Source organism: Rhopalosiphum maidis, chromosome 3 (genome assembly GCF_003676215.2).
Source record: "Rhopalosiphum maidis isolate BTI-1 chromosome 3, ASM367621v3, whole genome shotgun sequence".
Classification (NCBI taxonomy): Eukaryota; Metazoa; Arthropoda; class Insecta; order Hemiptera; family Aphididae; genus Rhopalosiphum; species Rhopalosiphum maidis.
The window spans coordinates 58,005,307-58,018,873 of NC_040879.1; positions in this window are offsets into that span (position 1 = coordinate 58,005,307).

Below are 13,567 nucleotides of genomic sequence, written 5' to 3' on the forward strand. Positions count from 1 at the left end.
ATATCTTCTTATCATTACCTAAAATTTAAGTTTTTCAATAAATTAATCAAATATGAAATATTGTTAATAAATTGTACTACTTACATCAAAATAAGGCAAAGTGAATTGGCGACCGATTACCATGTTATCATTTTCCATCACCAGAATCTCATTATCGTTTAATCGATTATCTTCAGTAGATCTACAATACAGAATTTTACATTTATGACATTTATGATCCATACATTTAAATTCCACGAGCTATTTACTATAAATAATTTTATTTAAATGTATCTATAGCTTCATGCCTGTATTAAAAAATATCCTTTATTTTATATACTTTTTTGAATTGCATAATATATCTCTTGAAATATACCCATAATTAATTTTATAAGATCGAATACAACTATTACAGTAGCGACGCGGTAATCCGAAAATAGGCTAATATTAAAGACACGGTAATCCAAGCGACTTCGAGTGTACTTAGATCGTCAACGTTCTATTATTGTATTTGTATATAATTTAAATTAATTAAAAAAATGTATAATCAATTATTATATTTATTTTACTCAAATAGTTTATACACATATCAATAAAAAAAAAATTGTAAGTTTAAAATGCAAGACAATTTTGTAACAAAGTCAAAGGTAATCCGAATCACCCCATTCCTCAATTCTCTCCGGATTACCGCCACACTACTGTATAATATACATTAAGAGAATGCCAGCGTAGTATTTGTTATCCCTCTCTAACCCACGCGCAACATAGCAAATTTTACGTTCACAAAAATGATTATAACCATATTAATTTTTCAAATTAGAGTGAAATGACTTATTATAGAATTTAAAATTAAGAACATTAACTAGAGCATCTCATAAGTGTTTTATTATATTTTTATTTTAAAGCGAGTTATGAGTTTTTTAAGATGTATAAACGATTTACAATTTTAAAATACTCATAACTCGCAATACGTACTATTGTGTTGAAGATAGAGTGTTAGAACCTTTAAAGAGTGATAATTAACAAATAATAATAAAAATTCAAACAATTTATTAAACATGAATCAAAATTGATAGAAACAGTTTGCATATAGTTATCATAGTTATATTCATAAAAATAATTGATTATTAAATTAATATAAAACAAATAGAAAGACAAAATAAAATTATTTAAGCAGTGGTTGCATTACCTATATAGGTATTCTATTTAATGTCATAAACAATCAATTAGTCTATCAGATCTAAGTACGAATGTTTTTTAACCTATACGTGTTATTGGCTATACATCTATATGATATGATCCGAAGCCATGATTTTTAAAGCATATTATTTAAAATAATCATTGTCAACGTAATCAATACCTAAATAATTCAAGTTTATATCACCTACAATAATAATTATCAATTTATAACAACGCCATTAATTCAATTATCAGATAAAATAATGATAATAATTATAAATATAAGTTAAAATTCCTATTTATGACTTGGAGTGATATAAATATACATATTATATTTATCGACATGTTATTAACTAATTGTATTTATTCATAATTTTTTAAAGAAAAATCATTATTTTTTTATATAGAAAACTATTCAAATATATCTATACTGAAAGTGAACAATGCTATTATTAGTAATATACTAATTAGAGTTACGTCGTTTTATTATATTATCAAAGCATACCTGCAAAATAACTAATACAAGATAACTAATAACTAATACATTATGATTCAGTCTACTCTTAAGTCTTAATAATATTATAGAAATATGCATTTACCTTGGTGGTGTTGGTCTTTTGGTATGCTCTTTACGCCGTTTGTCTGTCATTATTTTTTCTTTGGTTTAGCGTGAAACTGTATACAACTATATATATATATATATATATATATATATATGATGATTGGTTTGTTGTGAAGGCACACCTCAGGAACAGTGATACAGCAGTACTGTTGCCGACACTTCATGCCTTCCGTGCGGACACCGATAGTGTTGACGTTATTAAGTGTGGTGGGGGCGGTTGTATTTGCGATTGGCCACGGTGTTCGCTACCACTGCTATCAGTCATCGAGAAATCTATCTGCAATGCTTCTGGCCATGAATTTTCGCCCTCGTAAATGTTTAACCACCGGTCTCCCACAAACATGCACAACTATTTACTTGGTTCCAAATAAGATATTGATGTTTGAATATTAATTTTTTTTTTTTTAATTATTGCATTTTAAATGTGTCAAAAAACTAATGTTTTTACATTATTTGAATTCAAATTTAATCGATAAAAAATAAAAACCAACAAATAGTAAATGTAACTAAGTAAGAGACCATTATTTCCTCATATGTTGTCTCCATCTTACAAATGCAAAACATGGCAAAAACTGTTTTACACAGGAAACAACCAAGAAGACAACAGTCATAACTAAGAAAAACAATTTTCACCGCATAAAAAGGAGATATTTGTCTATGAAATATAGTTTTTATTTTTTCGGTATCAGAATTACAAAAAAAAGTTATTCAAGTTTAAAAAAAATGGATGTTGAACCAATAAGAACTTTTTTCGTATGAATGATATCAAAAAAATAAAAACGATATTTCAGAGGTAATATTCTCAACTATATTGTATATCAATCTGGATTCTTAACTATAACTACAACGTAAGTGATCCTATCACAGGTGAACATTTTTTGTTATGTACTACATATTGTAAAACGGAGTCAACGCATACGAGTGTAGCGTTCTCTTAAATACTTATACTAAACAATTTAATTCTTAAATATAATTATATTATTAAAATCTAGATTACACCTTAAATCGTAATAATCAATGCTATTACTATCACTCGGAATAATATTATAACGTCATAATATATTTTATATTGTATAGCATTTCGTAGTATTTGTATACTGAATGTACATATATTGTGTATTATTTAATCGTAATTTATCTTATTGAATAGCATAAAACTTCATTATATATCTATGGTTTATATTAATATATATACTATAAGTCTGTACCAGTTTAATTACTAAAATTTTTCAATGCGTGTTTTTTGTATATATATATACAACAAGTTGTCAAAACTCAATTTTAAGAGTGGTTTTAGATAGAAAATTGAATATAGTTTGTATTTAAATAGGCCAAAGTTATTATTGTATAACTATTCTATGTTTATTCAAAACATAATAAATGAATCATGACAACTGCTATTACATTAAAAATTAGATTTTAAACACACAACGGTTAAAATTTCATTTTTTTAAACGAACAATTAAAATATCCTTGTCCCCTTGATAGAACAGCAACTTATACAATTTTTTTTATTAAAGATACAGCCGTACGAGTACCTATAACAGGCACCCGCAACCCGCGGCCTTCGGAACTTTTTGCTGCGGCCCACCAAATATATTTCATGATGTTTAAAATTTCAATTTTATATCTTAAATTGATATAAATTAAATTTAATCATGACTTTAATATAGCAATGCGCAGTGTGCACATCTCATGACATAAGCTATGAGCAAGAACATAATCTAATCGTATATAATGTATATACGTTAAATTAAATTTTTTAATATTTTATTTTTGTAAGCGGCCCTCAATGAAAAACTGAAAAAAATTATGGCCTGTGTAGGTAAAAAGGTTGCCGACTCCTGACCTATAACAATATCATTTTAAAAGTCTCTCCGTAAGGTTGCATCCGAGTTAATTTGTTAAATATTTGCTATATTTTATTTTTATATATTTATCGTATTTTTTGTTTATTAATGCCACATTGCGGCATATTATAGGCTAAGGCATCGGTACAAACTTATTTTAATATTTTTTATTTCTTTAAATTTGTTGATTTGGTTTTCTACCAATAATAATGTAATAAACCTAAATGAATAGGTTTTTATTTTTATTTTTGACATTTGTTCTGCACATTTTTAAGTGAATATTATTATATCGATTCAATAAGAGTATGTTAATGAATATTTTTCAAATCATCGATGGACGCAAAAATATTTAAATGTGCACTGTAGAACATAAGTAACACACTTATTGAATAGCACGATGATTATTGATTATCGTGTCAGCAAACCTTTCGTCCCAGTGCTGTCTGTAGTTCACAAAAGCGTTTATAGTTGCTCTTAAAAAATGTTATTAAAACGAGAAAAAAGCATTAACACAGTGAACTTAATGAACTAATGAAATCATGCATCTATATGCTCTGAATTATTAAGAGGACATCATAGAGGACATAAGAGGACAGCATGTGTTGTCTCTGTCTTACGAACGTAAGACATAGTAAATTTGCGTTCAGCAGATTCAATTTTATACTGTTAGCTTTAATATTAGAGTCAATTTACCTATTATCAAACTTAAAGGTAATAATATTATCTAGGGCATCTCTTAGGTTTTTATTCATATTTTAATTTTTAAGCGAGTTACTAAAAGCTTATGAGATGCCCTAGATAATATTATTACCTTAGTTATATTATATTACCTAAGTTTGATAATAGGTAAATTGACTCTAATATTAAAGCTAACAGTATAAAATTGAATCTGCTGAACGCAAATTTACTATGTCTTACGTTAGTGAGACAGAGACAACACACGCGGGTATGACGTCTTCTTAAATATGCGAAATGTGATTTTCAATTAAATTTATAAATAACACAAAGAATAGTTGACAAAATTCATTTTTTGTATGCTGTAGTAAAAAAATATGCAAATGTATTAAATTCACAGCTATAATATACAGATATATCTAAATAGATGGTGCTATTTAGGAGGGTGACTTAAATCGTACAATTTGGAACCTTGCCTGCAGGCCGATCATCTCAGTGCCGTATGTAGTTCGCAAAGGCGCTATATGCTCTTAATCAAAAATCCTTATACAATCGTTTTGAGGACATTTCAAAATAATTAAACTAGATTAAATAAAAATGCTTTGGTAACATTTTAAACAAATTCTTTATCATGATGTAGTAAAAACTGAGAAATAATATAACATCAAATTCACAGATAAGATAATATAAGAATTTCAATTTTTTTAAATTCCGGTGGTTAAATTTATCAAAAAAAAAAAACAAAAAACCTGATGAGCGTTGATAGCTGGTCAGATTATGCTGCAGTTATGCCTAAATTTTGCAAATTGTATAGACCTAAATAGGTAATTTTATTTAAGAGATCGACTTATATCACAAAATTTAGTACCAGGGCCACATCTGTAAGATGTAATGTGCTATTACGTCAATCATCCCTGTACCGTCTGTAGTTTGTACAATGACTTTAACGCAGTGTCCTGTGTGAATAGAATAAATGCGATTTTTTAAAATCTTATCCGCTGCTTCCCAACATTGTTTTAGAACGGATAAAATTCGTTTGTCGGTCTGTCAGGTTATACTACAGTTGATATACCATCTATTTAGGTGGAGTTATTTAGGAAGATGACTTAAATCGCAATATTTGGTACCAGGATCCCATTCGTAAGGTGTACCTTGCCAACACCGTTCGTTCCAGCACCCTCTGTGTATAGTTCACAAATACGTTGACGCAGTGCTATACGAGAATAAGAAGACGAGTGTTCAATATATTTGTATTTTATACCTAGCGATCATATACGTCATAGTATTAAATATTCGTCGTTAAAGTTAATAACTATAAAAAATTATAAAATATTTATTTGTGTAATTTTTTTTTCTATGTGTTTATAAATTGTATATTTTTGAATATATATATTTTAATACATTTTTTCATTAAGTTTTATGCTGGTGTACTTAAAATATATTATTGTATTAAGCAGGTTAACCGTTAACTCATTAAAGTATTAATTTATTCGGTTATATTATAATGAAAGACCGGATTTAATTGCATTAAAAATATGCCAAAATTGCAAAGAAAATAATACAATAAATGCGTAATACAATCATATAATTGCTTCAAAAAATGTACAAATTGCATTATAAAATTTATTCTTAAAATATTACAAAATGTATAATTATTATTTATTTTCTTACAATCAGACATTTACAAATTATAAAATAAGATATCCTATGAATGTGATCCTGGTATCAAATTTAGCGATTTAAGTCACCCTCTTAAATAACATCACATATATTAGCTATATTATCTGACCGAATTACCGCTACAATCCTTTCGTAAGCAATATTTGGAAGGTACCAGATTTTTAAAAAAATGCATTTATTCGCATAAAAATCTGCATGTATTTGGTAAATAATTTTTAGAAAAAAATATTGTTTAAAACAATTGACGATTGTGTATAACAATATGACAATTAACAATCTATGAGATTAGTGGACACTTATTTATTATATATAAAATAATATTATACAAAATTAGAGTAAATAAAAAAAATAGATTTATGTATTATTATCATATAGATATTTAACATATATAAATACGGATATGATGACTTATATATAATATTTAATTTAATTTATACCGGTATTAATTTGTAGACGCTTATAATCGTTCTTCTTTTAATTATATACCGTTTATCGTTTAAATATTAATAAATTAATAACTTTTTTATGTTCACCGCATGAATTGAATGTCATATTTTAAAGCATCCTGTAATAGGCGCATATGTTTGTGTATCGCTAATGTATACTTATTAGTTATTATAGAAAATACATTAAAATTATATACAATAAATGTGAAATAATACATTTGAAAAAAAATATAAATACGTTAATTTAAATATACTGAGTAATTAATTTATTGAAAACAACACTTATTATTTCAAAATCGATGACTATTTTGAAAAAAAAATCTTCCTTTATATATTTTTTGACATTATAATTTTTAAAGTTTTACTTTTTTGAATGATTTTATTCATTTTAATTTAATATTCTGAAGAAGAATATTTATTTAAGTTAAACTGATGTGTCTTTGTAGCTATAGACTTAAAGTTATATGTACATGATGAAATATATACCTATATAGAATATATTTGTTAATTTTTAAAATATAATAACATTTCTAAAATAACTTTAATAATAAGTAAATATTTTTAAAAATATTCCTTTATTAAAAATCTTTTGACTGTTATAAATAGTTATTATATATAGTATAATTATACACCTATACACTTATACCTGCATGTTTTAAGTAACAAATTGAGAATGAACTATAATAATATAATATAGATGTTGTTTTTTAAATAGGTACCAACTAGATATTTTAAAAATAAGATATACAATTTAAATTGAAAACAGAGATCTCTCAAAATAAATTTATATACATTTAATGTATAAATTTTTAAATTGTATTATAATTTATCATCAAATATGTTTTAAAAAGTTATCTTCGTCCATAGTTGACAATGACTTTAACGCAGTGTCCTAGATGAATAGAACGAATGAGATTTGTTAAGTCCGGTGCCTCCCGATAATCGTTTACGATCGAATTGTAATGGTTAGCCGATCAGATTATACTGCTGATATACGTAATTATAAGGTGTTAACCAAGCTGCTTAAAGCAATAATACATTTTGCTTTTTTGAGATCACGACATGAAAACTTAGTAATAAGCATAGTTGTGAATTTAATGCACTGAAATAGTTTTTAATGTGAATGAGTATATTTACATTAATACCTATGGATTATTCTTATAAATATGGATATTTTGTTATGTTATGCATATGTAGGTGGTAAGACGGAGACTACACACGCAAATATGATGTCCTAAACAAAAGATCTTATAAAAATAAATTTATATTCATATTTTATAATAACTTATTAATCTACAAACAGATCAAAATACACTTTTGCTGCACATCACGATCATCTCTATACATATTATAATGTAGTCGTATGGACTACTTAACAATTAAAAAATAATAATGTAGGAGCTTGTAAATGTATAATGTACATTTTTGTAATTTTGACTGATTTCGTTTAAATATTAATTTCCAATTTATAAATAGATTTTCTTTAGTTGATGTGATTATTGTAATGATAACTGATAAATAATTGAGCTTGTATCGTTTTTCAAGGGAGCATTGTGCCCTACTCTTATTATAACCCCTTAGCACACTACAAGTTGTTTTTTTTTTACAACCTTAATAATTATATTAAAATCGTCCACGTACCTTGATGAGTACAATATATTTTATGGCGTATCGAGTTCGTAAGAGTTTTGACTGTAATCGTCCAGACAATCTACCTACATTTTATGTATGACTTAACAGCTAGCTAACCTTTTACACATTATAAACTAACCGGTTTACCTTCACCGTGATTTAGGGACGATTATACACAATATACATTATACATATATACGTATAGAAAAGATGGATGAAGTCGGCTATCGGTATACTTTTATCGATTAATTTTTAATTGTAAGTATACCTATATACAGCAATACATGTGATATATAAACATGTATGTATATGCTGTCGCATCTACTTAGATGAAATTATTTATTTCATGAAAAGTTATCCACTTTAATGGAGAAACTGTTTTTTTTTCTATTAAATGAAACGATTAAAAATTTAATTAAGGGGATATCTTTTCACGAAATGTATACTAAAATTTGATATCACGTAATTTTTTTCATCAAATGGCCGTTCATTACTTATTAAAGTATTCATTTATTTTGTTATATTATTATAATCTTCGATACCAACGTAATTGAAAACAAAAATTATCAGTGTTTTTTTTTAATATATTTGTTATGCAGCTATGATAATATTTTAATTTTTTTTTTTTTGGTTATAAAATGTTTATTTAATTTAGTTAATCACACTTTTCTTATGATAATAATAATGTGGGAGTGTCGGACGCTACGTTAACGTCTCGTTGCGGACTACAGCCAACGCCCGGATGATCATTCCAGTACTGAATATTACTTATTTATGGATGTGATCCTGGTACCGAATTTTGCGATTTAAGTCACCCTCCTAAATAACAACACCTATATAGGTATATCAGAAGTATAGATTGGCCGATTGACCTCGACAAACGATATTCAGAAGGTACAATGGCTGAAATAAATCGTACTCGTTCTATTCACAAAGGACAATGCGTTAAAGTCATTGTGAACTACAGACGGCACCGAGATATTTGTCTGGCTGGCAAAAATAATATCCTATGAATGTGATCCTGGTACCGAATTTAGCGTTTTAAGTCACCCTCTTAAATAACACCAAATATATTAGCTACATCATCTGACCGAATGACCGCTACAATCCTTTCGTAACCAATATTTGGAAGGTACAAGATTTTTAAAAAAATGCATTTATTCGCGTAAAAATCTGTGTGTACTTGGTAAATAATATTTAGAAAAAAATAATGTTTAAAACAATTTATTGACGATTGTGTATAACAATCTATGAGTTAGTGAACACTTATTTATTATTTATAAAAAATAAAGTACAAAATTAGAGTAAATAAAACAAAAAGATTTATGTATTATTATTATTATTATTATTATATAGGTATTTTGCAACTATATACAAATATGGATATGAGTATATGACTTATATAATAATATTAAATTTATTTTCTATCGGTATTGATTTGTAGACGCTTATAATTGTTCTTCTTTTAATTATACACCGTTTATCGTTTAAATCTTAATAAATTAATAACTTTTTTTTATGTTCACCACATTAATTGAATATAATATTTCAATTAGCATACCATAGGCACGTGTTGTGTATCGCTAATGTTTACTTATAATAGAAAGTACATCATTATTTACAATAAATTCGAAATAATACATTTGAAAAAAATTATTAATACGTTAATGTAAATTTACTGAGTAATCAATTTATTGAAAACAACACTCATTATTTCAAAATCGATAATTATTTTTAAAAAAACATTTTCATTTATATTTTTTACAATTATAATTTTCAAAGTTTTACATTTTTGAATTCATTTTAATTTAATATTCAGAAGAAGAAAATTTTTCGATTTATTCCGATACATAAAAATCGATATTTGAATGAGTGGTTTATAAGATAAATTAAAGTTTAAACAAAGGTAAGTGAAGTAGTACAAGTAAACCAACATTTTCCGGGGTATCACTACAGTACCTCATCACTCCGCATACATCATAATTAAAAGTATACATTTTATACTTATAACTCATAAATTTGATTTTGAATGATTTAACATTTTTCAAGAAAATGTTAGTAAAGTGTAGTAATTGTCAAAAAATATTCAGGACTAGTTTATACCGAAAATAATAAGGTATGGTTGAATTACACTTATTTTAGTCGAATTGCACTAGGGTTTAAAAAAGGGTTCTAGGTCACTTTGTACGGCCCAGCATTAAAAGTGCGAAACGCGGACACTTACAAATTTGTACTGTCGAGTACAAGCTTCATTGCAAAACACGGACACTTTGTACTATTATATACATTAAGTCATAAAGTATATACAAACGAGTATGTATATATTACATACAATTTTATTAAAAATGTTATTAAGTTTAAATATTATTTGGTAAATCTAAGTATCTTGTACATTCTCCGAGTTTTTGGACAGTTTTACGGCCAATACAATTGGTTGAATGCAGCAATAGGCTATACATAAGAAATAAAAATCTAATTTTGGAGAAAATAATAAGTTATTGACATTATGTAACCAGAACCAAAACATAGAAATAATTTTGAATTTTTAAATTCCATATATTATACATGTCAGTTTTAACATTATTTCTCGTTTTTGACATCGATTTTTTTTTCGATATTATTTTTTTAACATTGTACACATTTTTTATTGATTAAAAACTGATTATTATTTTGACTAATAGTAATATACTATAATTTATAACGTATATTAACCTAACCTAACCTATTTATAACATAAATTTACTTTATTTATATTTAATTTTTTCATTTTAATAATTTACATTATATAAACTTAACACTTATGTATATAATATTACTATATATATTAATATACATATACTTTATATATATAATAGTATAAAGTGTTCGCATTCTGCAATATAAAATTTTACCTGACCGTACAAAGTGTCCGCGTTATGCGATTTAAACAATGGACCGTACAACGTGACCGCTTATCTTAAAAAAGGTAATGGTCGAACTGCACTCGGATATACTACTGGTAGTGGTTGAACTAGTTTTGAGCTCAAAGAAAGTATTTCAATACAATTATCATGCATTTGAAGGGTTTAAATATGTAGTAAACACTAATTTTCCTTCCCACTTACAAGCTTAGGACTGACAATGATTTTAATCGTAAGCGTGATTAAAAACGATTATTTTATACATCACATTATATTAATTATATATAAATAATAAATAATATATTATTATAATTTTTATACTATACATATTATTATTATTATTAAACATTTATTTTTTTTTAAATCGTCAAATTTAATTATCGTCATTATTATACATTATTTTTTCATTTTGATCATTTTTTTTTAGTAATAATAAACCGTATTCAAAAATTCTAGTCTGGTAATACGCTTTTGAGTATATATATATATATATATATAAGCCAATATATTTTTCAATATTATTTTATTTATTTGATGGATTTGTGTTAGTACTCTGCATTAAAATATAAGTATTGATTTTTAATTGTGTTAAAACATCAATAAATACAAATATATCTGGATGTGGTGATGAAAATGATTTATTGAACTTCGCGAGGAAGGACTCGCATGCATTAGTAGTTCTTTGACTAGAAATCGTATCCGAAGCCCAAATATGAGGCAGAAAAAGTCCTTCGTCAGAAATATAATTATCAACTAAATTCATGAACAGCGTGATTTTCTGGGATAGTTGACATAAAATCATCTGTATAAGTTTCGCCAACTTCAACTGCATTTAAAAAACTTAAACCAAATATAATACGAAGCCGTTTTCCAATTTCTGTATCAGATTTGTAATCAGCCGTAAGTCCTAAATTTTGTATTTTACGATAATATGACTGTGATAAATGGAATCTAAAACCTATTATTTTACATAAAGGAAACATTTCATTGATCGCATTATATGGATTGCTTGTTCAAAATCTTCTACAAATAAATATTAAACCAAATTCATTGCATTTTTTAGTAATTATTTTAAACATATTTTTATACCTTTCTATAATTTTATGTGGGAGCAAAGCAAATATTAATGATGGTACATAATAATTATTGCGAACTATACGCAATGTGCACATTTGATAAAAAAAATTGGGCAATGTGAAAACGTGCCATCTACAAAAAAATCATCGTTTTTTCACATATATATTTTAAATTGTTTTTGGTTGAAAATATTATAATGTTATATGCTGAGTTGTAATCTAGTAAAAATTCTTCATTATTATTTGTTTTAATTTTTAATGTGCGAATAATAACATGTGTATCATTAAAAGAGATTTTGGTAAGTTTTTCCGGTGTTCATGATATATATTTTTTCGTATTTTCGATTTATTTTATTACTATTTAATACTTTTGTTTATTCTACAGAAGCTTGTAAAATGTATAACTTTGATATACAATTAAGTCACGGTTTCGTTCACTTTTAATAATTTTTAAATCGTCTATATTTATTACACAGCGACGTAAAAGTGTGTACTAATTGTAGTTTACATAAGTCTACATAGTACGCGGTAAAAAATATAAATATTCATTTTATATTTTTATTGATAACTATTTATTATCCAATTAGGTTAGATTCTTATGTTGATTTTTGGCGAAAACAATTATCTGTGTTATCTAAGTGGTATTTACGAACTAATATATAATGCTAATAAATAGGTACGCTGTAGCGTTCGTAAACATAAAATTCGTAATATTTTTAACGGGTTTTTCACTATACAAGTTCGACTTGAAACAAGTTTCCACGTTTTTTAACTCTTTTTTTTTTTTGAACGAGTGCAGTTCAACCACTACCTAATTTTTACCTGAGTGCAGTTCGACCTTTACCTTTATTCAATCCAAGTGCAATTCTTTGTAAGTAATAAGTGCAAATTGACTATCCCGAAATAATTTGGGATTCAACTAGTAAGAACTTTTAAGTTCGGGACCCAATTCAGATGCAGCTTTATGAACTGGATTTTATAATTATATTGCTATAGGTACCCGTACGGCTGTATGTTTAATAAAAATGTTTGATAATAAATTGCTGTTCTATCAGGGAGACAAGGATATTTTAATTGTTCGTGTAAAAAAAATGAAATTTTAACCGTTGTACGTGTTTGAAATCTAATTTTAAATGTAATAGCTAATGTCATTATTCAATTATTTTTTTTGAATAAACGAAGAATTAAATTTAAAAAAATAAAATTAATTTAGGTATTTCAAATTTTTAAAATTTCAAAATAATTTATATATTTAATTTAGACATGATAGTATTACGGTCTATTATATTTATTTCGAAGTTTGGTTTATGTATTAAATAATAAAAATATATTTTGGGTAACAATAAGAAGAAAAGTAAACTTTATATACTAGTAATATTACCTCTTATCTTATAAAAGGAATTACTATGAAGGTCCAAAGGGTTCGTAAATTCCTATAACACGATTATTTCTCTATAAGGTAAACCTTGCTAATCGTATGTAGCCGATAATTAATTAACTGGTAGAAATAAATGATTTAATAATATTA